We start from the raw sequence: 22505 nt of genomic DNA on the forward strand, positions 1-22505 counted from the left end.
CGCAGCAATCAGCTGTTGGAGACACTTAGGCTGTTGTCCTGTCTAACGAGGGGGAAAGCATGTCGACTGACTTCTTGTGTCATCACCTCGGCCTCGTGCTACACACCATATAAGACAGATACTCAGAGTTGGAGAAAACAGCATCATTAGACCTCTTCTAAGCAAAATAGAGGACGAAGAACAGGATTCTCTGCGGAGAAAGAGAAACAATAGCCACTTTTTGAGGCGAAAAGGAAAGGGAATAAAGTTATGACCTACGCTAACTTGTCCTTTCGATTTTTAATCTTAGGCTCTCCTGATCCTTTATGGAGAGAGGTCATCAAGCCTAGAAAACTGCTAATCTCTTCTGTGTCTGTTTTCCTCTTAAGTGATTCTTCTAATTCTGAAATAACCTCATTGTAGAGGAACTTTCTCTGAACAATGCTGAGGAGATTAGCTTCATCATATTGTTTATTATCTTATTATAATCCTATTCAGAACATCAGAGAGTACTTCTGGGTATTTGTTGTTACGGCCACCACCCTGACTTTGGCATTAATAACTATGTTTTATATATCAGCTGACAGAGCTTTGTACTTTTTTACCACAAGAATAAGGGCTTCAGTTCCTACACGGCCCAGATCTGGCCCCAGGACGTCATGAAATTATATTTCTAATTTGCCAGCACCATTTTCTGAGACCACACAGTTGGTTCTTCTGCTTGTTAATCCTTCACCTGTAACTCTCTACTTATCCTTCTTCCCCTAACCTATTGCCCCGACTGTTAAAATGCCACCTGTTATTTTTATTATGTTTTCACTACTACAAAACTTGCTCTTCCAAAAATCTTCAGCTGCTCAAGTTAAGGAGGTTTTTCTGTTGCTGATGTAATGACAGTATTTCTATATACTTGTAGAAGTGGAAGTTCTATTTGAATTTGGTAGATGTTAATTCTTTGTAATGGTATTCAACCAGCTATAAATGATTGTGAAACAAGATACACTCAAATTTTGGTTATTCTGAGATGGATTATTCTGTTTGGGGATTATCAAGGCCCATAAACTTTTTATCCTTCTCTAGCTTCTCTTTTGAGGAGTCAAAACAGAGTGGGCAGAGGGCAGCGATGGAGACATTGGTTTTAGTTTAATTGGGAGAAATAAAAGGAGCAAACCATGTGATCTTTTTGACTTGCTTGCTTTTTGCATCTGTGACTGTTTTATTTTTCTGTTAGTGGAGCAGCTGTCTAAAGTGGTTTAGGTTTTAATTATCCAAGATTTCTGTGTTTCCAGATGTAAGAATTGCTTCTAATACCATAACCCTATGTATATTTGTTTCACAATATGAAATACCATTTGTTTCTTTAAATTCAAAAATAGAAATGCTGTATAACTTCCTTTAGGGGTTCATTTACAATACAGATCTTTGGATTGATCATGCCAGTGGCAGAATAGTTGGCACTGTGTTAAAGTTGCTGTGAATTTGGTTTTTATACATCTGACAAACTGTATAGTAAGAGACCAAGAGTTGATTATAAAAGACTAACATGCTTTTCTATTTGCTGATCAGCAAATTACTTACCTTGAAATTTTATTACCTCAAGATGTATTGGAGAAATATCTGCAGGCAAACTAGATGGGAGGTCAGTGACAGTGATTTAGTATGACTAGCTATGGTCCAAGAGTTTGAACTACAGTCTTGGGCACATCCTGAAGGTTTCATTGCAGCACAGCTTCAAGATAGCATAGTTCAGTTAGAAACCAAATGAAATGGTCTTGCAAGAGGGGTAGGAATCACCACCAGGATGCAGAGATACAGTCTTTGATCCCAGCAACAACTTTCCAGGGGACCATCTGTCACTGCCAAGGTTTGGAGCCCAGATTGCTGCCACCAGTAGTCCTAAAGCTTTCTTTAACATCGCATACTTGCTTCAGTAGGGCTTCCCTCGGGGCTTGGCAGTAAAGAATCCACCTGCAACGCAGGAGACTCGGCTTCAATCCCTGGGTCCGGAAGATCCCCTGGATAAGGAAATGGCAACCCATTCCAGTATTCTTGCCTGAGAAATCCCGTGGACAGAGCAGCCTGGCAGGCTACAATCATGGGGTTGCAAATGAGTCAGACGTGACTTCTAAGTGACCAAACAGCAGCAACTTGCTTCGGTGACAAAGCACTGCAATAGAATAAAGTGGATCTCAGTTCCACTGTCTTTTGTAACTTCCTCCATCTTTGTAGAACTCTTTAAAAGAAACCATGTCCTAACAAAAACTACACGTTTAGAAATTACCACTCTCCATAGCATATACATTGAGATTTTAAAAAATTTAGTAAACTCGTATGGTGCAGAGGTATTACAGATGTTTACACATACACACACACACAAACATGTTCAAAATAAAAAATCAATGGGAAGGATGAAGAGAGAAAAAACAGTAAAAATAAAAGCATAGGAGAAAAGTTATGTGGAGAATGTAGGAACTAATGAGTAAGGAGAGTAGATAAGAATGAAATGGAAGTGAGGAATAAGAGGATTACTAGGTAAATCCACAGCACTTTTACCACACAGTACTGTTTAATATAAAGATATCCTTGCAGCAATGTGAGATTTTTGTCTTGAACATCAGGGTAACACATTTTTTTATTGAAATATAGTTTATTTATGATATTTCAGGTATATAGGAAAGTGATCAGAATATTATATATTAATCTTATACCCACCAAGTAGTCTTGACTATATTTTTGATTACAGCCAATGCTGTGTAGATTTATTCACGCACAGATATCTTGCTTACTCTTGGTTTTTGCATCACATTCCTTCATTTGGGTTTGATTTCTGAACAATAGCTTTTAGTAGGTTTTTTGTTAGGATTTCCTAGTGGTAAAATATCTCTCAGGTTTTGTTTGTCTGAAAATGTCTCTTCTCTCATTGATCATTTAGTTGAATATAGAATTCTAGGTGGGCAGTTTTCTCCTAGCACTTTGCAGATATTATTCTGTATTATGGTTTCTATTGCTATTATTGAAGAGTTTGCTGTTGCTCCTCTGAGGGAGGATTTTTTTATCATTGCTTTTATAATCTTCCCTTTGACCTTGGGGTTCTATATGTTACCTCAATGTATTTACTACGATTATCTTTCTTGGGTCTAAGTTGTTTCTAGAATCTGAGGAATCATATCTTTCATCAATTCTGGAAAATTCTCAGCCATTATTTCTTTCAGTCTTTCTACTTCGTTTTTCTGGGTTCTCTGGTCAATGTGTTCTCTGGATTCTTTGGTCAATTTTGGTGTTTTTCAGCCTATCCTATATCTCTCAAGTCTTTCCATCTTATAACATCTGTGTTAAATGTTATAAACTGAACTAGATCAATTTTCTTTGATCTGTTGTCTGGTTCATGTATTATTTCTTCAGCAGATTTCAATTTGCTGTTTAACCCATCCATTGAGTTAAATCATTTAAGGAACTGCTTTTTTTTTTTTTAATTAGGCATTCTACTTGTGTTTTTAAACCTCCCTGTTATCTTTTTGTCTTCTTCTTCTTCACGTTTTCACTTCTCCTTTTATATCTCTAAGCATTTTAATCATGTTTCATCGTCTATAGCTGTGTTATCTATTCCTGTGTAAGAGTAGTAATATAACTTTGTGGCTTAGATAGCACACATTTATTCCCTCACAGTTCATACAGGTAAGGACTCTGGACACAGCTTTGCTGGGTCCTCCACGAGGCTGTGAATCAGGATACTGACCAGCACTGGTTGCTCATCTGGGGCTCACCTGGGGAAAGGTCTGCTTGAGTACTCACAGGTTGGTGATAGCATTCAGTCCCTTGCAGGTCACCACCATAAGAACTCGGTTTTTTGCTGGCTGTTAGCTAGCAGCCACTTCAGCTCTGAGACAAGTGGTGCTCTCCACGTGGCAGATCACAGTAAGGCAGCTTGTTTCTCAAAAAACAGCAAGTATGCGAGTTTCTTAGTAAAACTGGTATTAACATACCAGCATGTAATGTAATCATGTACTCATAAGCACATAAATCTCATCACTGTTGCTTTATTCTGTTGGTTAGAAGCAAGCCATATGTTCTGCCCACACTTCGGGGGAGAGAGTTATGAGAGGGAGTGACACCGGGCGACGCTGCTTGTGGGAGCCACCCTAGGGTCTGGCTGCCACGGTATCCAGTAATTCCACAACTTGTAATTCTTGGGAGAACTGATTCTTCTATTTATTATTTCTGCTGACATGGTGGATTCTTTCTTTGTGTGTTTTGTAATTTTAATTGATGAGCTCTTATAGTGAGATTTTTGTCTGTGGTGCTTCTGCTAGGCACATTTTTAATGCCAATTTGTCATCTTGGAGTTTCTTCATTTGACAAGTGTAATCTTGAAAACCAAACCCAAATGATGATAAACTCATGATAGTGAATCCTCAGGAGATATTTTTTTTATATACACAGTATAAGCCAAGACAGGCGAGCTTCTTTTTTGTTTCTTAGGCTTGGTAGGCGTATACAGGCACATTTTCTCCTCCTCTCCATGTCACTGTGTGTGCCCTTCTCGGGCCATAGTGTGTGTGTGGGTGTCGGTGTCAGATTTTCCCTTTGTGAGGGTCCAAGGCTCTGCCTCCTGCACCCTGGGACTCTTACCATCCACATCCTTAATTCACCCTGTAGTTGTCTCATCCTCAGCTCATGTTTAGCACTCTGGTTTTCAATACACTCCTTAATTTTGACCCATGGTAATTTTCCTTACTACCCCAGCTATGCTGGATAGGATAGGATATTAATTATACTTTACCAATGTTTCTAGGCAGTTTATAGAGAAAAAATTTTCAAGTAATCTAACCTGGCAACATACCAAAAAAAGGGAGTCTCTGCAAGAGGTAGTCATGTATTTTCCAATTTAATACCCATAGTAAAAATGTGAAGTGAAAATGTTAGTTGCTCAGTTGTGTCCAACTCTTTGCGACCCTGCAGACTGTAGCCAGCCAGGCTCCTCTGTCCATGAAATTTTCTAGGCAAGAATACTGGAGTGGGTAGCCATTCACTTCTCTAGGGGATCTTCCTAACCCAAGGAATGAACCCGGGTCTCCTGCATTGCAGGCAGATTCTTTACTATCTGAGCCATCAGGGAAGCCCTAGGATGTGAGTATTTGTATCCTATTTTTATAGATAAAGAAGAATCTAGACCTCTGAAATATTAACCTTGCCAGTATTTCATAGCTGGAAACAAAATTAAGCTCAAACTTGAGGTGCCAAACTTACTTCAGTGCTATACTTTGCATTCCCTGCTCTACATATAAAAGCTTATGTTTATCTCAGAGGACTTGGTAAGGTCTGCATTAGATAATGTAGGTGGAAATATTTTGTAGTTTAACGCAGAGCACTCTGAAGTAAGTAGGTATTATTAGAGTCACTACTTAAAGTTCTATCAATTACCTGGTTAATGGGGAAGGAAGACAGGAATTTGAAGAAATTGAAGCAAATAGGATGGAAGAACAGCAACTCCTAAACCAATAGCTATTCATTCAACTAAATACTATAACTTATTCTGAGATTCAAAATATCACTTAAATCAAAACATGCTTCATAGAACTACAACCTTTTAAACTATATTTTATAATATTGTTAATTAATTAACAGCCTACTATGTGCCAAGTAATGTTCTGTGAATGCAGATATGATTAGGACAAAGTTCTCAGCTTAAAGAGCTTACTCTCTAGTGGGGGAGAGAGATTATTACAAATGGAGGTACTTCAGCCAGATTTAAAATAAAACTAGATAGTGGCATCTTAGGGGAGGTGAAAGTCACTCAGCTGTGTCCAACTCTTTGCAATCCCCCTGGAATGTAGCCTTCCAGGCTCCTCTGTCCATGGAATTCTCCAGGCAGGAATACTGGAGCGGTTAGCTATTTCCTTCTCCAGGGAATGGCATCTTAAGTGAAAATTAAATAAGTTCTTTCCTTACCAGCAGATAAATATTGGTTATCATTTACAAAAAAATTATCAACTTCTTTTCAAATACTTGCAGAAGGGAAGGAGCTATTTCCTTGTTTTTTTTTTTCACTTTTGAGTCAAAAACTTATCCTTTGGTCATATTCCTGCCCTGTGAAGCAATACAAAATAAATCTGTTTTTTGGGCGACAACTCTTCAAACAAAAAACTTATACTATCCAGTTTTATTTATATCAATAACTTTAGACAAAATCTCCTATCTTTCCATCATCTTTAATCATAGCTAGATGAAATTTTGACATTTGCTCAAGTTCCATTCCTGGCATCACCACCCAGTAATTTGACAGCTTGGAAATATTCTGGCCTACTGCTTCTAGTAAATGGTGCTTGACTCTTGTGCCTCTGTATCCCTACAAAGCAATCAGCTGATTGGTCCCAGGGCAAATAAGTCCGTCTGAGTAACTACCCCTACATGCCCAGGGTCTGTAAGGGTTGGCTCTTACATTTAGAGAAAGGAAACCAAAAAACTAAGTTAATGTCATCAGATCCATACTGTCTGTTGATATTTTTAGGAAGCCATAAGTTACAATATAATAATAATGCAGAATTCATTAATGTATTCATTTAACAATTATTTACTGCTATCTTTCTCATCCTCTCTGGCCCCCAATCATTTAACTTTTCCATTAGGTGATCTTAGGCACAGTGTGGATCCAAATGAAGTTCATTCCAAGTTGTGCCCTACTCAGGATTCTATAGGAATGTCCATGTATTTGACCCCTTTGTTCCTGCTCCGTTTTCTATTACTGTAGAAACAAGAAATAAATGTAAACTGCATAGCACTTAGACCAGCAATTGCAGGCACATTTGCTCTAGCCTAAAAACATTGTAGATATTTCCACAAGCATTTATCAAACAGCTCTATACACAAGGCTCTGATCCATGCTGGGAGCACTTTGGAAACAAAGCCCATACATGTGCTATCACCGAAATGCTGTCAAAAGTTCAAGAATGTGCTCTTTTTTGCCTATTTTTCCAAAGAGTCCTAGAAAGATTGAGAAAGAAGAGACTGTAGCTGTTTCTCTATAAAATTTTCATTATCCTAACGATGTTTTCCAATGAAGCCTGAGCTAACTTTAGGTAACCAAAACCTTGGGTGTTACCACAAATTCCTTTGAAAAAAATTTTATGGCATAAGAGAGGCAGTGTTGAAGATTTTTTTTCCCCCCTGATAATCAGCTTAGTTTTTCCTTTGCTTGCTGTCATCCATTACCTTAATTGTTTAGCTTCTCTCTTTGCCTGGCATTTGCAGGACTTAAAGACTTCAGGGTGGTCCTGACATTTTCATTAAAGTGCTATGAGCTAAGTGCTCCTTCTCTCGCCTGATGGTGTATTTTCAGGTGCATTAACAGAAATCATTATTTCTTCATACAGCAGCAGTATAAAGAATCAAGTTGTGTTTCTTGAAAGATGAATGGGCATGGGTGAGGGGGGAGGTTGGGGTGATGATTAAATGTGGAAAATCATGCACCTCTTTATAGCTCCGTGGTAAATTTCAGTGTCTTCATAATTAAGTTGTTTGTGAGTGTCAGGGCTGTTGTTATTCAGGCTTTGTTACATTATTTGTTTTTGTTACCAGAGAGATGATGTCTCAAGTAGCAGTGGGGCTTGGACTCTTTGGGCACCATGAATCACTGAGCACGGAATCCACAGGGTTCTCGTCTTGCTCCCCATTTTGCGGCACTTGCTGGTGCCTCAGGAAGAACACGTGTAGCAGCCAGCTTTCTAACTTACAGTTATTCATTCATTTTACTGTTACTGATGTTTATACCAGCTACCTGTGTTCAGTCCTAAGAGTCCATATTATAGGATTATGGGCCAAAAAACATCCTCTTTCAATCCTTTTGTTTCCAGAAAAATCAACAACTGAACTCCTCTAAACCATAATTATCAGTATACCTGACCTTTATTTAATGTTTACTATCTGTCAGGTTCTATGGAAATCACTCTACATGGATAATTTTATTTAATTCTTGACAGTTCTAAGAGGTAGAACTTAGTAGAACACTTATTAGTGTTCATCCATTTTATAGACTTGTTAGAGAAGCTGAGTAATTTCCTAAGGCAATACTTTCCGTTTGGTGGTTAGTGAACTTGGAATGAGAACCAAGGTTTGACTCCAGACTTTGTACTAAGAAGTCTCTGTTTATTTATTGAACAAATCTATTGAAAGTGTGGAAGTGAAAGTGTTGGTCGGTCAGTCGTGTCCGACTCTTTGCGATCCTATGGACTGTAGCTCACCAGGCTCCTCTGTCCATGGAATTCTTTGGGCCAAGAATACTGGAATGGGTTGCCATTCCCTTCTCCAGGGATCAAACCTGGGTCTTCTGCATTGCAGGCAGATTCTTTACCACTAGTGGTTAACATGTTTAATTTTTCACTTTGATATCTTAAAATATTGTCAATATTGAACATCAGATTTCACCATTAACATTTTCCGCCACTGGACTATAAGTTCCAAGAAGACAGTCTGCTTTTTTTACCATGTATATTTAAAACTGAAACTTCATCTAAAAGGTGCTGTAGTATTTTTTGAAGGACTGAATGAAGTCATTGGCAGGCTTATATTCGTAGCGGTGTATTATTAGTATGATCCTAATTATAGATAATAATTGATTATTTATAAATGACTACCAGCCAGGTGTTTTAATTTAAAAAAAAAGTTGATAAAATAACTTAATGAGCCCCATGTACCATTACCCAGCTTCAACAGTGATCAAAATTCTGACTTTCCAGACATGCTATGGTTATAGTCTAAGATTGCTGTTAATAAGGAGCTTTCTACAAGCTTCACTGCAGCAACAGTGAAAATCCCCCTGTCTCTTCCCTCCTCACTGAACTCAGAAACAAGGTTGCTTTCTGAAACTTATGCTGTTAAATCAGTGTGTACTAATTCAGAAGGGATATGAGCAGTTGTCTGGAGACAGAATGGCTTCCTAGGCCTCAAGACTTGTAATGAATGGACCCATATATCTAAAGGAAAAGAGTCTCAGGTAAGAACAGGCTTTGGCCAGCAGCAGCATCCAGAGAGGGAGGGGTCAGAGACTGGCCCTTGACCTTGCACTTGAAGCGCTGTACTCAGCCAGCTGCTCCTGTGAGCTCGGTGTCAGCCTGATAGATCCGGAATGAAAGAAATGCGTAGAAGCATAGTTAACTTCACTTATTCTGACTCGAAGCGACCTGCTACACTTGAGCTTGCTTTCCAAGGTGCTGTGCTGGTGAATGTCAATATCCCACCTGTTTGGTGGTTGATTTTCTCATTGTAAAGTAATTCCTCAATATGGTGGTTTTAGTATCAGTTTCTTATACTTTGTTGACATGGATTATCTTCTCTGTGAGGCAGGATTTTTAGGCCAAAAATGTTAATATATCATGCTTTTCTCATTGAAGTATTCTCTGTTCACTTTTCAAGGAATTATTTTTATTAAAGGCTAAATAATTTCATTAGTTTAAATATATATATATATTGCTTTTGTCTGTTAAAATTTTTTTTAATTGAATTCAAAAATTATGGAAAATAAAATCCTTATTTGTTGCTTAGGTTTCCTAAATGCCTTAGTAATAATTCTTTTTGTGATTTTATTCCATCATATACTTAATCAGTTTTGCTTAAAATACCTTAAGCAATGGCCCAAATCAGTCTTAAGCCTAGTCTATTTTGTCCCTTGAGCTTGTGGTTTGTTTTTGGCTTTACTTAACATGTTGTTTTTCCTTTTGATTTTTCTTTCTGTCCAAAATGATTCAAGTTTGTTTTACACTTTTATCCTATTGGCATTTTCTTAGGTTCTCTTCTGTGCTGAATTCTACTTAGTAGAGTCAGAGTACTTGCCAGAAATTCTCTGTTTGATTGTCATCACATTATCATTTTGTGCAACTCCATCTCGTGTTGATCTCTGCAGTAGTTTGCCTCTCAGTATCAGGATGTTGCAATCTCTAGATCTCATCTTTAAGATTCCTAATTGAAAAACCCCAAAGTCCTTCACATAAAAATCCATTTGTGGAAAGCTCCATCTGTAATTTATTCCCTCTCGGCATAGCTCCTCAGTAATGTTTTTGAGTTTCTTGTGGGATATGAGAGGTCATTAAAAATCATCATTTTTTCCCCCTTTTACAGAAAAAAAAATTGGATTGCTTGAACTTGCTCGTTATTTTCTTTTTTCTGCCTCATATGAACTCAGATAATGATGTTCTATGCTGCTAGAGTTGTGAAGTTATGAAAACAGACTTTTCTTTTTGTTGAAGTAAATATTTTGTGATTTCTGAAAGTGTCCCATATCAAGGCATTTACATTCCTTTTATAAACCCCTCCAGGGACTCTTTGCCTTTAGCTTTTTGGAGCACAGTTTCATTTTTTTTTATATGAATTCCAAGGATGGAATTATTGAGCTCAGTTGAGAAGATCCTACGTTACTTGCTGTTTGCCTTCAAGTACAGTGATATGGTTTTTTGTTGTTATTACAATGTAGTGGACATCTGTTCTGTTGTGTTCAAGATTATCTGTGAAGTGATCTTGGTCTCTTCGGGGTCCAGACACTACATCAAGATCCATTAGTACCAGTTTTATTTCTCATTATGTTTTAATGGTTCTTCTTTGTGACTGCTTCTTTTACTTTCTCATGAGGACACATTAACAAGCTCTTCCCAACTAAACTCTTACCTATTCTGATTTACTAATCAGACTGAAGTTAAATTTAACATTTGAAGCTCAACTTTGCCATTTTCTAAATAAAGACTATTCAGAATGTAAACAATTTCAAAGAAAAACTTACTTGTCCTGCTCTTGTAGTTTGACTTTTAACTATGAAAAAGAACTTTACTGTAGCCTTATTTTTACAGATGGATGCCAGTTAAACATTATTGAAGTAAACTGTGTTATAAATTGGTACATTCTGGCCTGAATTAGAATATTCTGGTATGCAGCTTTGCCTCCAGCAAGCATTTGAATTAGTTGGTGTCATTTGCTTTTTTCCAACTTTATTTCTCTTTCTTTAGTAATCCTGACAGGAAAAGAGAAATATCTTTGCCTTATACTCAGTGGTATGATGATAAATGTTTAATTGCCACCTCTCTGAGTGGCAGCGAAGCAGCCCTGATCTGTAGCATTTGCTGATCTCCGGGCGTAAATACTGTCCCTGTGGATGATTTCCAGCTCCCCTGTGGCATTACTGAGCCCAGAGTTGGGAGGAGAGGCTCAGCAGCCCACCAGCATGTAGTATATTCACCAGACAGAGTGGAGGTAAATAACCTCAGGAGCATGGACAGTCCTAAGACAGTGAAATCATGAGGAAGTAATGGGTTTTGAAGTACTTGTCATCTTTGTTTTTAATGTAATTTATTTAATATTAAGTTTATACACTTTTTGATAGTGATTGAATTCAACAACCCCATTCAGCAAATACCTGAAAATTCATGAATTAGCTCTTGTGAGTTGGCCGCAGCATACAATGGAGGAAAGAGATAATGACAGGGGAAAAGAATCACTCTGATCCTCTAAACCTTATGTTTCTCTAATGTTATCCCTGGAAACCCTGACCCTTCACCGTCAAATAATTTCCTCTACCCGTTAGAGAATGCCTATGAACTCGTCACCTGTACCTACCAAAGAAAGAGTATTATCTTTGCTTTAGACTCTCCAGAGCCCGCACAATTTCTTTAGTATAAACTGGGGGAAAGGAAAATCTTTGTATATTTCAGTAACTAAAGTTGTTTTCATCTTTTGAGTATATCAAATGGTGCCATGGGTTTTATGGGCTATTTCTTCTTCCCAGGGGCTAGCGAGGTCTTTGATACCACCCTGTTAGTCCATCTGGCAGGACCCTAATGCTACCTCCCAGTAAGTCAAAGGAAACAGCAACAGCGGACAGCTTTACAGTTCCTTCACTCTCTTGGTGGGCATGTTGGACAATTCCTATTAATAGAAGACAGTGAAAGATACATATCTTTGTGTAGCTTTACATGATTAGATTTCCTTCTTTTACCACTGCAGTGGAGTAATGGATCTAAGAAAAAAGGACTTGCTACTGACATCGAATGCTGAAGCCTGAATGTTTTCTCCTAATTTTCGGAATACTTTCGTAGGTTATTTTGAAAATCTACTTTTTAAATGTCCCTGGTTTTATTAACCTGATGGTATGCTCTGCTCGTTGTCCTATAGTCAGGTGTTAAGATCTCACGGCATATAGGTTTTTACACATGTCGTACCTAGTGTACTGAGGGACTCATTTTACGTCATACAGTTCTGCAGTTGAAATTTTACATTTCTCTTTTTTCTTACTTCCAGCCCTGGCCTGGTGGTGACAGCAGAACATCATGCAATCAGTGTTACCAGGCAATCAGGGAAAGATACATATACATGATCATTAAAATAAATACATCAAGACGAATTATGTGAAACTGTTCCATTAACATAACTAACAGCTGAAATGTAACATAGCAAATCAACACATGTGCTACAACATTTGGTGTTAGTCTTGACTTTGCCTTTTAAGGCTACACAGAAATCGTTCTTATTTTCATTGGAACACAGATGAGTGTCAAGCTGCAGCTCATCAAATGGCCCCTACTTATGGAAAAGATGCTTTCCCAAAGACTGTGCTCACCTTTGGCACAGCGAGAGTACTTTGCTGGGTGCTTCTACAGCATGATAATTGGAACCTAACCCCAGAGCTGTCATCATTTAGTCTTTGGTACAAAGAGAAATCCAAATAGCACAGATAGTTTTGGAAGTTGTTTCATTTTTTTTTTTTCTTTTTACACTGTAAAAAACAAGAATAAACTCAATAAACCCCAAATTCTCCTTCCTCAAGTATGTTCATCTAGACTTTATGATGCAGTAAGAAAGTATCAATATGTTCCAGGGTCTATGAGAATCAATAAAATATTGGAATACCAAGCCTGGAATGCATTGTGATATATTTAAAAGGAGATTGGGGTCTACTTTCATCCAAGAATATGCTCATAACATGCTTGATTTTGAAAACTATTGAGTGGCAATTCTGAAATCTTGCACAGAAAATATCTTAGCATTGGAAAAAATATAAATTGCAATGGGAAATGTCATATTTTAATTTGAGCCATCTCCTATGTAGTGCAATACTGCTGTTGTGTTCAGGATATTAGCTCTAAGTAATGAAGCATCTGAGATTTCCTTGAAGAGGCAACCAGAAATGTTTTTGTATTTTTCCCTATAATTCCAACAAGCTAATGTGTATTCAAAGTAAATCTGTTTGTCATCTCACTCTCCTTTAGAAGAAAAACATTTATCAAAATGTTTCCCTCCCTCCCCTTCCTCCCTCTCTCTCTTCATTTCTCCCAGTTTGTTTCACCATTCCATTCTCCAATTCCATTCTTCCTCCTGTCTCCAAGGTAGCTATCCTCCATGTTTTTTTTTCATCATAGGCTTGAGAGTTTAGCTAAACAAGAAAATTAACTTCCAGAATTTCAAGATGCTAAGACATGTTTCAGGGGGAGGCGTTGATTTTTTTTTCCCCGTATCCGATACAGATGCCAAGAGAGTGAGTCACAGACGCAGGTGTAGAGCAGGGCCGGGCAAGCCGCCCAGGGTGCATTTCCTGATTACATAACCTTTGAGTGTCTCTGGGAGAGATGAGGTCTAGAGAGAGCCATGCTGAGTGCAGTGCCAGGCAGTCTGATCACAGACAGGCAGTGCTTGTATCCCTTCTCAAAAACTTCCCTGCTGGGTTGTTAAAGCATCATAGGTTAGTGTTTAAATTGGAATCATGTCGGCCACAGCTGTGCCTTGAGTGAATCTCAGCTTTAATGTGAATCAGAGTAGCTGACTCTGACATGAAGGGAACTTTTTCTCCTCCAACATTAGCTACATTGTTATTTCCTCAGTGGCTAGAAAGGACAAACTGGGTGGCCAATAAAAAAGCAAGTGATCCAGGATACTTAAAACAGTGAGTTTCTAACCCATATGTGTGTGTTAGTCACTCAGTTGTGCTGGACCCTTTGTGACCCCGTGGGCTGTAGCCCACCAGGCTCCTCTGTCCATGGAATTCTCTAGGCAAGAAGACGAGTGGGTTGCCATTCCCTTCTCCAGGGCATCTTCCTGATGCAGCAATCAAACACAGGTCTCTTGCATTGCAGTCAGATTCCTTACCATCTGAGCCACCAGGGAAGTCTCTTCTAATCCATAATTAGACTATATTGTTTATTAGGTATAATAAAGCATAATCTTTATATTTCATTTTAAAGTCAGTTTACATCAACTTAAAAATTATTTCCACCATCTTTATAGAGATCTTAAAGGTGTTGTTGGCTTCCTTGGTGGCTGAGCAGTAAAGAATCTGCCTGCCAATGCAGGAGACACGGGTTCAATCCCTGGCTGGGGAAGATCCCCTGGAGAAGGAAATGGCTACCCACTCCAGTATTCTTGTCTGGAGAATCTCATGGACAATGGAGCCTGGGGAGCTACAGTCCATGGGGTCACAAAGACTCAGACAGGACTTAGCGACTAAACAACAACAACAAAAGGTGTTAACTTTTTAATTTTGTTTCATATATATGATTGTATCCCTTGTGTTTGTTATATATTATCAGTTGGTCAGTTATCCACCTAAAGATTATCTCTGGATTATTAGAAACACAGAAAGACATTCTCAGATTTTAATGGCAAAATTAAGTTGAATATACTATAGACTTATTGTTTGGCCTTATTAAGGATTGACAGATCAATTTTCTTCTCTTTACCCCCTTAACCCTCTTTGTCCCCACCCACCTTGGGAGGTGAGGAAGAGGGAGAGACGAGAGACCAAGCCTCAAAGGAAGCCAATAAATGTGCACAGTGGGGACTTCCAACCCCTTTCTAAGGCTCCCAGGTCTGTGATTTTATAATAAAACTGGTGAAGAATCTGGAAGGCAAGGGGAGTGTATTACTCTTCAGGATTATGCTACTTATTGTAGCAGGGGTTGATACTTGATCAAAGAAAAGTTATTTAGGTGATAATGAACAATGTTCTGATAAACTGGCTTCAAGAAAACAAACAAACCAAAAAAAAGTGGGAGGGCAAACAAATACCTAGGTTTAGGTGTGATCAGAAAGGGGAAATGTTTTAAAATTCCTTTTAAGATTTTCATTTAGAGCATTTATTCTTAATAGGGAAGTCTGTAAATCTTCAATCCAACTTTCACATAAAATATTCCAGTTTTGGGATTTTGGCTTTTGATATCAACTATTCAATTCATATGATTGTGAATTAGACACATGCATGTTTCATAGAAAGGAATATCCTCTGCCTTTCTTTCTTTATTTTTAGCTTTAAATAAGTGCTCAGCACTTCTGGGAATCTTGTTTCAGAGAAACTTTTAATTTTATATAACTGGTGGCAGTTGAATATGGAGAGACCATATAATTTATCATCTAAACCAGGATTCTTTTGAAAATAAAAAGGAAACTAGTAATAATTATCCCAGGACAGTAGGTTTAGATTAGAATGAAGTCACATGGCACCCTAACTGTAGCTCCTTGAGGCACTGAGATATGCAGTTAAATCATTTGTGAAAAAAAGAGACTCATAGAAAGAGATCAGATTTGTGGTCACCAGAAGTGGGTAGTATGGGGAGGGAAAATTGGATGAGGGTGGACAAAAGGGACAAACTTCCACTTGTGAGATAAATAAGTTCTAGGGATGTAATATACAATGTGGTGACTATAGTTAATACTGCTTGCTATATAATGTATGTGAAAATTAAGAGAGTAGACGCTAATAGTCTCATCACAAGGAAAAAATTCTTTTTATTTTCTTTTTGTTTCTATCTGAGATGATGGATGTTAACCTACTGTAGTAATTATTTCATGATATGTGTAACTCAAATCATTATGCCGTACAGCTTAAATTTTTACAGTGCTGTGTGTCAATTATATCCCAGTAAAACTGGAACAAAATAGACGAAAGACAATAGCAAATGTACATGGATGCCTGTGGCTTTATAGAGCACAATACGAGTGTGAGGTCAGGAAGCAGGCAGTGACCTGAAAAGGGTCTGATTGAACTTGACCAGAAGACAGCATTTTATTGTTTTTGGTGGGATGGAACTGCTGCCCTTTATTTCCTCCTTATGTTTTTATACTTGTCAGTTTCTCATTGTTTTATTGGAGAGAACTAAATTTATAGGTCTGGCATTTGAGAAGGAGGAGAGGAAAGTGGGAAAAAGTCAAAGATTGTTCTGTGAATGATTTGTTACTAATGAATACTCGAAACCCAGAGGGGCTTGGGAGAATAGATAATGAGTTATATTACTGAGTCATTGAGTTTGAGGGTCCATAGGCTATCCATGTAGTTATAACAAGTAGACAGCTCTTAGCGAAGGTTTTCAGTTCAGGAAGGAAATCAGGTCTAAAGTTGTATATATTTGGGTTTCTTCCACGTAGAGTTGATTGTTAAGTATTTGAGAATGGATGAAGTCTTTCATTCATTCGTTCATTCATTCTAAATTTAGCATTATGGTAACTGCTAGGGATACAGTATAAAGGAGATCAAATATGTCTTCACAGAGTTTATGGTGCAGTGGGAGAAACATACAGATACAGGTCCTATTAGCACACATAAGAATCATACCTAAGCCAGGCTTCAGGAGTCAAGGAAGACTCAGTCCCTTAGGATAAACATTTAATGGAAGCTCAGCAGAGGGGAAGAGAGGATGAGGGTGGAGTACAGAGAAGCCTAAGTCCTTTGAGAGAGTGCCTGGCATTTGTCAGAAACTGAGAGAATGTGAGTTAAGAAGAAAATATATTAAAAGTAGAACATAGGACTTTAAAGAATGATTTCTTTGGGCGGGGGGCGGTGGTGGAGATATGGATAAAGAGGAATCAACACAGGAGCCTAAGAATGGAAATTGGCAGAGAATTTGGAGAAAGTGTTGAAGGCAGAGGAGAGTCAACAGTGTTAAAACTGTGTAAGGAATCAAGTAGGGTGAAGATTAAGGAGGGAAACTATTGAACTGGCAGTTATGTAGTTCTTTGAGAACTTGGGCATCAGTTTCATTGGCATGAGAGCCAGATTGCAATAGATTGAGGAATGAGAGAAAAGGAAGGATGAAGGTTTGTAGGAAAGGGAAAGAGAGAAAGGGGGTGATATTTGTGGACAAAATAGGGAAAATATTTTAGAAGAGGAGAGATGCTTTGCTTGAACACCTTTGAAGCATTTGAAAAGATGATATCAATAGAAAGGTAGGTTAAGGGTGTAACTGGTGTTGCAGTGTTCTGTGAAAGTGGAGTCAAGAGCACAAATGAATCATTTAGCCTTGGAAAGAAGTCCGTTGAAACATCAGAGGAAAGAGAAAGATTTCGAAGAAAGCTCTTGAGAGGAAAGTTGAGGGTGTTCATACCAGTGGTTTTCCCAGTTAAGTGGAAGATAAAGTCCACTGAACATGGAGAAGTTAAGGGTGCAGTCGAGAGCTTTAAAGAGCATGGCAAAGTTGAGAAGTAAACAAAATTCTGCCAAGCTCTGCAGTCACAGTTGAAGTTTTGTTGTTGCTTTTGTTTTTTAAAGTCTATTTATAATGGAACCAATTATCACAGATTTTATTGGGTTCTTGAGGATAGAATTGGAAAAATGAATAAATTATTAGACTGACCCAGAATTGAGCCTTGACAAGGCAGAAGATTGAGGTGGGAGGAATTGAGAGTATTTTAAGAGTATAGGTGAAATGATGGCCAGTCTTTAGTTCCAGCTACATAAGAAAGTAGTGGTGGTGCACAATTTATTTAGAGGGCAAGAAGAAGCTGCAGATTCTGCTAAAAGTAAAGCAAAGCTTGGTGAATAATGGTCAGAGAGGAAGCTGTGCTATTTATATAGTAAATGGTAAAGTGAAAAACTCAGCAGTGGCCACAGAACTGGAAAAGGTCAGTTTTCATTCCAATCTCAAAGAAGGACAGTGCCAAATAATGTCAGACTACCATACAGTTGCACTCATTTCACATGCTAGCAAGGTTATGCTAAAAATCCTTCAAGCTAGGCTCCAGCAGTATGTGAACAGAGAACTTCCAGATGTACAAGCTGGGTTTTGAAGAGGCAAAGGAACCAAAGATCATATTGCCAACATTCATTGGATCATGGAAAAAGCAAGGGAATTCCAGAAAAACATCTACTTCTGTTTCATTGACTATGCTAAAGCCTTTGACTGTGTGGATCACAGCAGTCTGTGGAAAATTCTTAAAGAGGTGGAAGTACCAGACCACCTTACCTGTCTCCTGAGAAACCTGTATGTGGATCAAGAAGCAGCAGTTAGAACTGGACATGGAATAACTGACTGGGTCCAAATTGGGAAAGGAGTATGATAAGACTATATATTGTCACTCTGCTTATTTAACTTGCATGTACATCATGGAAATGCTGGCTGGATGAATCACAGGCTGGAATCAAAATTTGTTATTGTTGTTTGGTTAAGTTGTGTCTGACTCATGTCTGATTCTTCTGCCTGCTAGGCTCCTCTGTCCATGGGATTTTCCGGGCAGGAATACTGGAATGGGTTGTCATTTCCTTCTCCAGGGGACCTTCCCAACCCAGGGATTGAACCTGCAGCTCCTGCCACGTCTCCTGCCATGTCTCTGGCATTGCAGACAGATTCTTTACTGTTGAACCACCGGGGAAGTCCTGGAATCAAGATTGCCAGGAGAAATATCAACAACCTCAGACATGCAGGTGATACAACTCTAATGGAAGAAAGTGAAGAGGAACCAGAGAGTCTCTTGATGAAAGAGGAGAGTGAAAAAACTGGCTTGAAACATAACATTAAAAAAACTAAGGTCATGTCATCTAGTCCCATCACTTCATGGCAAGTAGAAGGGGAAAAGTGAAAGCAGTGACAGATTTTATTTCCTTGGGCTCCAAAATCACTGCAGACAGTGACTGTAGCCATGATACTAAAAGACACTTGCTCATTGTAAGGAAAGCTATGACAAACCTAGACAGCATATTACAAAGCAGAGACATCACTTTGCCAACAAAGTCCATATAGTCAAAGCGATGGTTTTTCCCCTAGTCACGTATGGATGTGAGTGCTGGTCCGTAAGGAAGGCTGAGCACCTAAGAATTGATGCTTTTGTTTTGTGGTGCTGGAGAAGACTCTTGAGAGTCCCTTGGACAGAAAGGAGATCAAACCAGTCAATCCTAAAGGAAATCAACCGTGAATATTCATTGGAAGGACTGAAACTGAAGCTGAAGCTCCAGTATTTTGGCCACCTGATGCAAAGAGCTGATTTATTGGAAAAGACCCTGATGCTGGGAAAGATTGAAGGCAAAAGGAGAAGAGGGCAGCAGAGGATAAGATGATTAGATAGCATCACTGACTCAATGGAAATGAATTTGAGTAAATTCCGGGAGATGGCGGAAGACAGAGGAGCCCAGCATCCACGGAGTAATGAAGAGTCGGACAGACATGATTTAGCAACTGAACAACAAGGAGAAGTGAAGGTCATTCTGAGGAAAATCATAACGCAAAATTCCAGAAGATATGATAGAGTATATAAACAGCATATAGAGTCTCTTATAGGACTGTGGGTAGTAGTAGATCTTAAAAGACACCAGGAGTGAAGGCAAGACTGGGAATAGACAGGAAGTGATTTGGATGTCTTCCAGAAGCTGACAGCCACTTCTATCAGTTACTGGAGTCACCATTTCAGCTGCTTTTGTACTTTACCTCCTTCACTGTTAATGCTTTTAAATCAAAGGGATCACTCTGATGTCTATACAAAGAGTTTGGTATGTGGCATGTCTGTCTTCTTAAACTATAGTTTTGAATGTAGCTGACCCAGTGACAAAGCAGTTGCTTTATTTTGTTATTAGAAGATACTCCTGTGCCAATAATAAAACCTTTTTCTTCTTTTGCTAAATAGGGAGTGATTTTATTTTATTTTAATATTTATTTATTTGGGCTGCATCAGATCTTAGTTGTGGCACACAGGCTTATTTCTAGTTGTGGTGCTTGGGCTCCAAGGTGCGTGGGTCAGTAGTTGGAGTGCATAGGCTTATTTGCCCCAGGGCATGTGGGATCTCGGTTCCCTGACCAGGGATTGAACCTGTGTCTCCTGCATTGGAAGATGGATTCTTAACCACTGGACCACCCAGGGACATCCCCGAGAACTGATTTGGGGAGTCAAGTTTACTTTCCTTTGGGTAAATCTGAAATTACTGAAGCAAATTCTGGAGATATTTTTAATGTTGTTAATTTGATCAAGTTAGTCTTAGTTTCTTAACTTACCTTAGTATGTGCTCAGTTGCTCAGTCCTGTCTAACTGTGATCCCATGGACATAGCCTGTCAGGCTCCTCTGTCCATAGAATTTCCCAGGCAAGAATACTGGAGTGGGTTGCCATTTCCTTCTCCAACCTTAGTATAGACATTATTTTAATTAGTACACTTTTTAAAACTTCTAATTTAGAAAAGTTTAAGAGTAGATTTGAATCTGATACAGTCTTAGCTTATTAAACAAGTTAGATTTAGGTCATTCTTCTAAACAATTCCCAAGGTTAGAAAAAAATTGTCATGTATGTATGAAGAAATTTTCATTTTGAATATTTTAGAATCATTTGGAAGAGTATGGTTCACTTTGAACTATTAAATCCAGCAGACTAGGAACCTATGTTTTAGGGAAGGGATTTTCCAGACTGCAAATTTAATTTAATATTTCTAACTAAATAGAACATCCAGAATGACTCTTAAGTATGCCCCTTGCCCTGTCTTTCACAACACTTAGGAAGAAAAAGATGTTCTCTGCTATGGTTCTGATCTCATCTTTTAATAACTTCCAAGAATTTTGAAGTCTGTTTTCTTCTCATTTCCCCTGTTCTTAACCTCATTAATTTTATCTAAAGATCTTTTAAGTTCTCTTTATCTTCCTAGAAAATTTCAATACATGACTCATAAAATTTCTCCCTACTTTTTCTCTTTTATCATTTTGAAGCTTTTTCAACATTCATACAAATAATCCTTATAACATATATGCTAGAGTGTTTCTTAACTTACCCAATCTTAATGTCTTTTATCTCCATTTCTTCTAAGCTTACAGTAGGGATTGCCATATACCAGAATTCATGATAATTTGGAAGTACTCCAGCTTAAAGTTTTTGAACTCTGAAATTTCCCTTTCAGATTGTAATTTCAGTTGAGACCACTATCTTCCATTCATTTATTTGGCAAGTATTTATTGAATGCCTATTATATACTGAACTTTGTGGTCCTCCCTTTTAACCATTTACATGTGCTCTTCCTTTATTTTTGCTTCTAGTTCTTTGATATTCTGCCTACTTATTATCGTATTACTACCCTGACTCTAACCTCATTTGCTTTTCTGCCTATAACGAACTTCATGGTTGGTCATTTCAATTGCACTTTAATTCTGAACCTTCAATTCTGACTTCTTTTTCTTAGGCTCTTTTACTATTTCCTCTGACCTTATTCATTATTATTATATTTTACAATCAATGTGCATTGATATTTCCCTAAATATTTATATTTTCTGCTGTTCTCTGTTCCATCCTGCTTTTGTCCAGGGCCTCCCTTTAATTAATTTATTGTATTTATTTAGTGCATGTCTGCTGGTGTTGAATTCTGGTTTTGTTTATTGACTTATGACATCTTTATTTTCTTTTTAGAAGGGTACTTTTTCCTAGGTATAGAATTACAGGTTAGCAGTTATTTTCACTTGGCACTTTAAAGACTCTAGGCCAGAGTGTGTATCTGGCCCACCCCTGCTCTTAGAATGATTTGAGAGCCTGTGGTGTTTACAGGGCCTTCCCCACTGGCAGGTCCCGAACTATAATCCCTGTCTTCTCAGCACTGAGAAACGTCCCCAGACTCTAATTATAGGTACTTATAAGGACTTTAGCTGCTGTACTTGTGAGATGGGAAGTCACTGGAGAGTTTGAATGGAGGAGTGATACACAAAAGAATTTCTCTGTTTGCTGTGGTCAGAAAAGACCACAAAGAAGCAAAGCAGAACCTGAGAGGACCAGTTAGGAGGCTATTGCAAAAAAGCAAGTAAGAGATGAAGGTGGCCTGTAATTTTTTGTCTGGCTATTAAAATTTTTAACTTCCAAGCTGCCTTAAATTTTGATCTACTCAAGCCTTTTCATCCATATGATATCACAGTGATTTGTTTCTATAATTCGTACTTAATAATGTCACTCCTCAGAGATTCCTCATTTTATATCTTCAGGTAAAGATTCAAAGTACCAAAAGATAACAGATCATATCCATGCTCTGGAGCCTATCTCCCTTTATAGCATCCTCTCTTATTCTACCTCTTTCATTTGTTGTGGTTCATTCACTAAGTCATGTCCAACTCTTTGCGACCCCGTGGACTGTAGCACACCAGGCTTCCCTGTCCTTCACTAACTCTCGCAGTGTGTTCAAACTCATGTCCATTGAGTCGGTGATGTCATCCAACCATCTCATCCTCTCTTGCCCCCTTCTCCTTCTCTTTCCTTTAGCCAGTTATCTACTTGAAGCCTAGATTCTCTCCATAGGTTATAAAACTTACTCAGATCTCCATGCCTTGGGCCATGTTT

At 38.3% G+C, this 22505-nt stretch overlaps 1 protein-coding gene across 1 annotated transcript in view; it reads left to right on the forward strand.

The window, feature by feature from the left end:
- The window catches only part of RGS22 (regulator of G protein signaling 22), a 165636-nt gene that overhangs the window by 94001 nt on the left and 49130 nt on the right, over positions 1 to 22505 (forward strand). The gene's annotated exons all lie outside the window — the stretch shown is intronic.

Source organism: Cervus canadensis, chromosome 12 (assembly GCF_019320065.1).
Source record: "Cervus canadensis isolate Bull #8, Minnesota chromosome 12, ASM1932006v1, whole genome shotgun sequence".
In the NCBI taxonomy this organism is placed as follows: domain Eukaryota; kingdom Metazoa; phylum Chordata; class Mammalia; order Artiodactyla; family Cervidae; genus Cervus; species Cervus canadensis.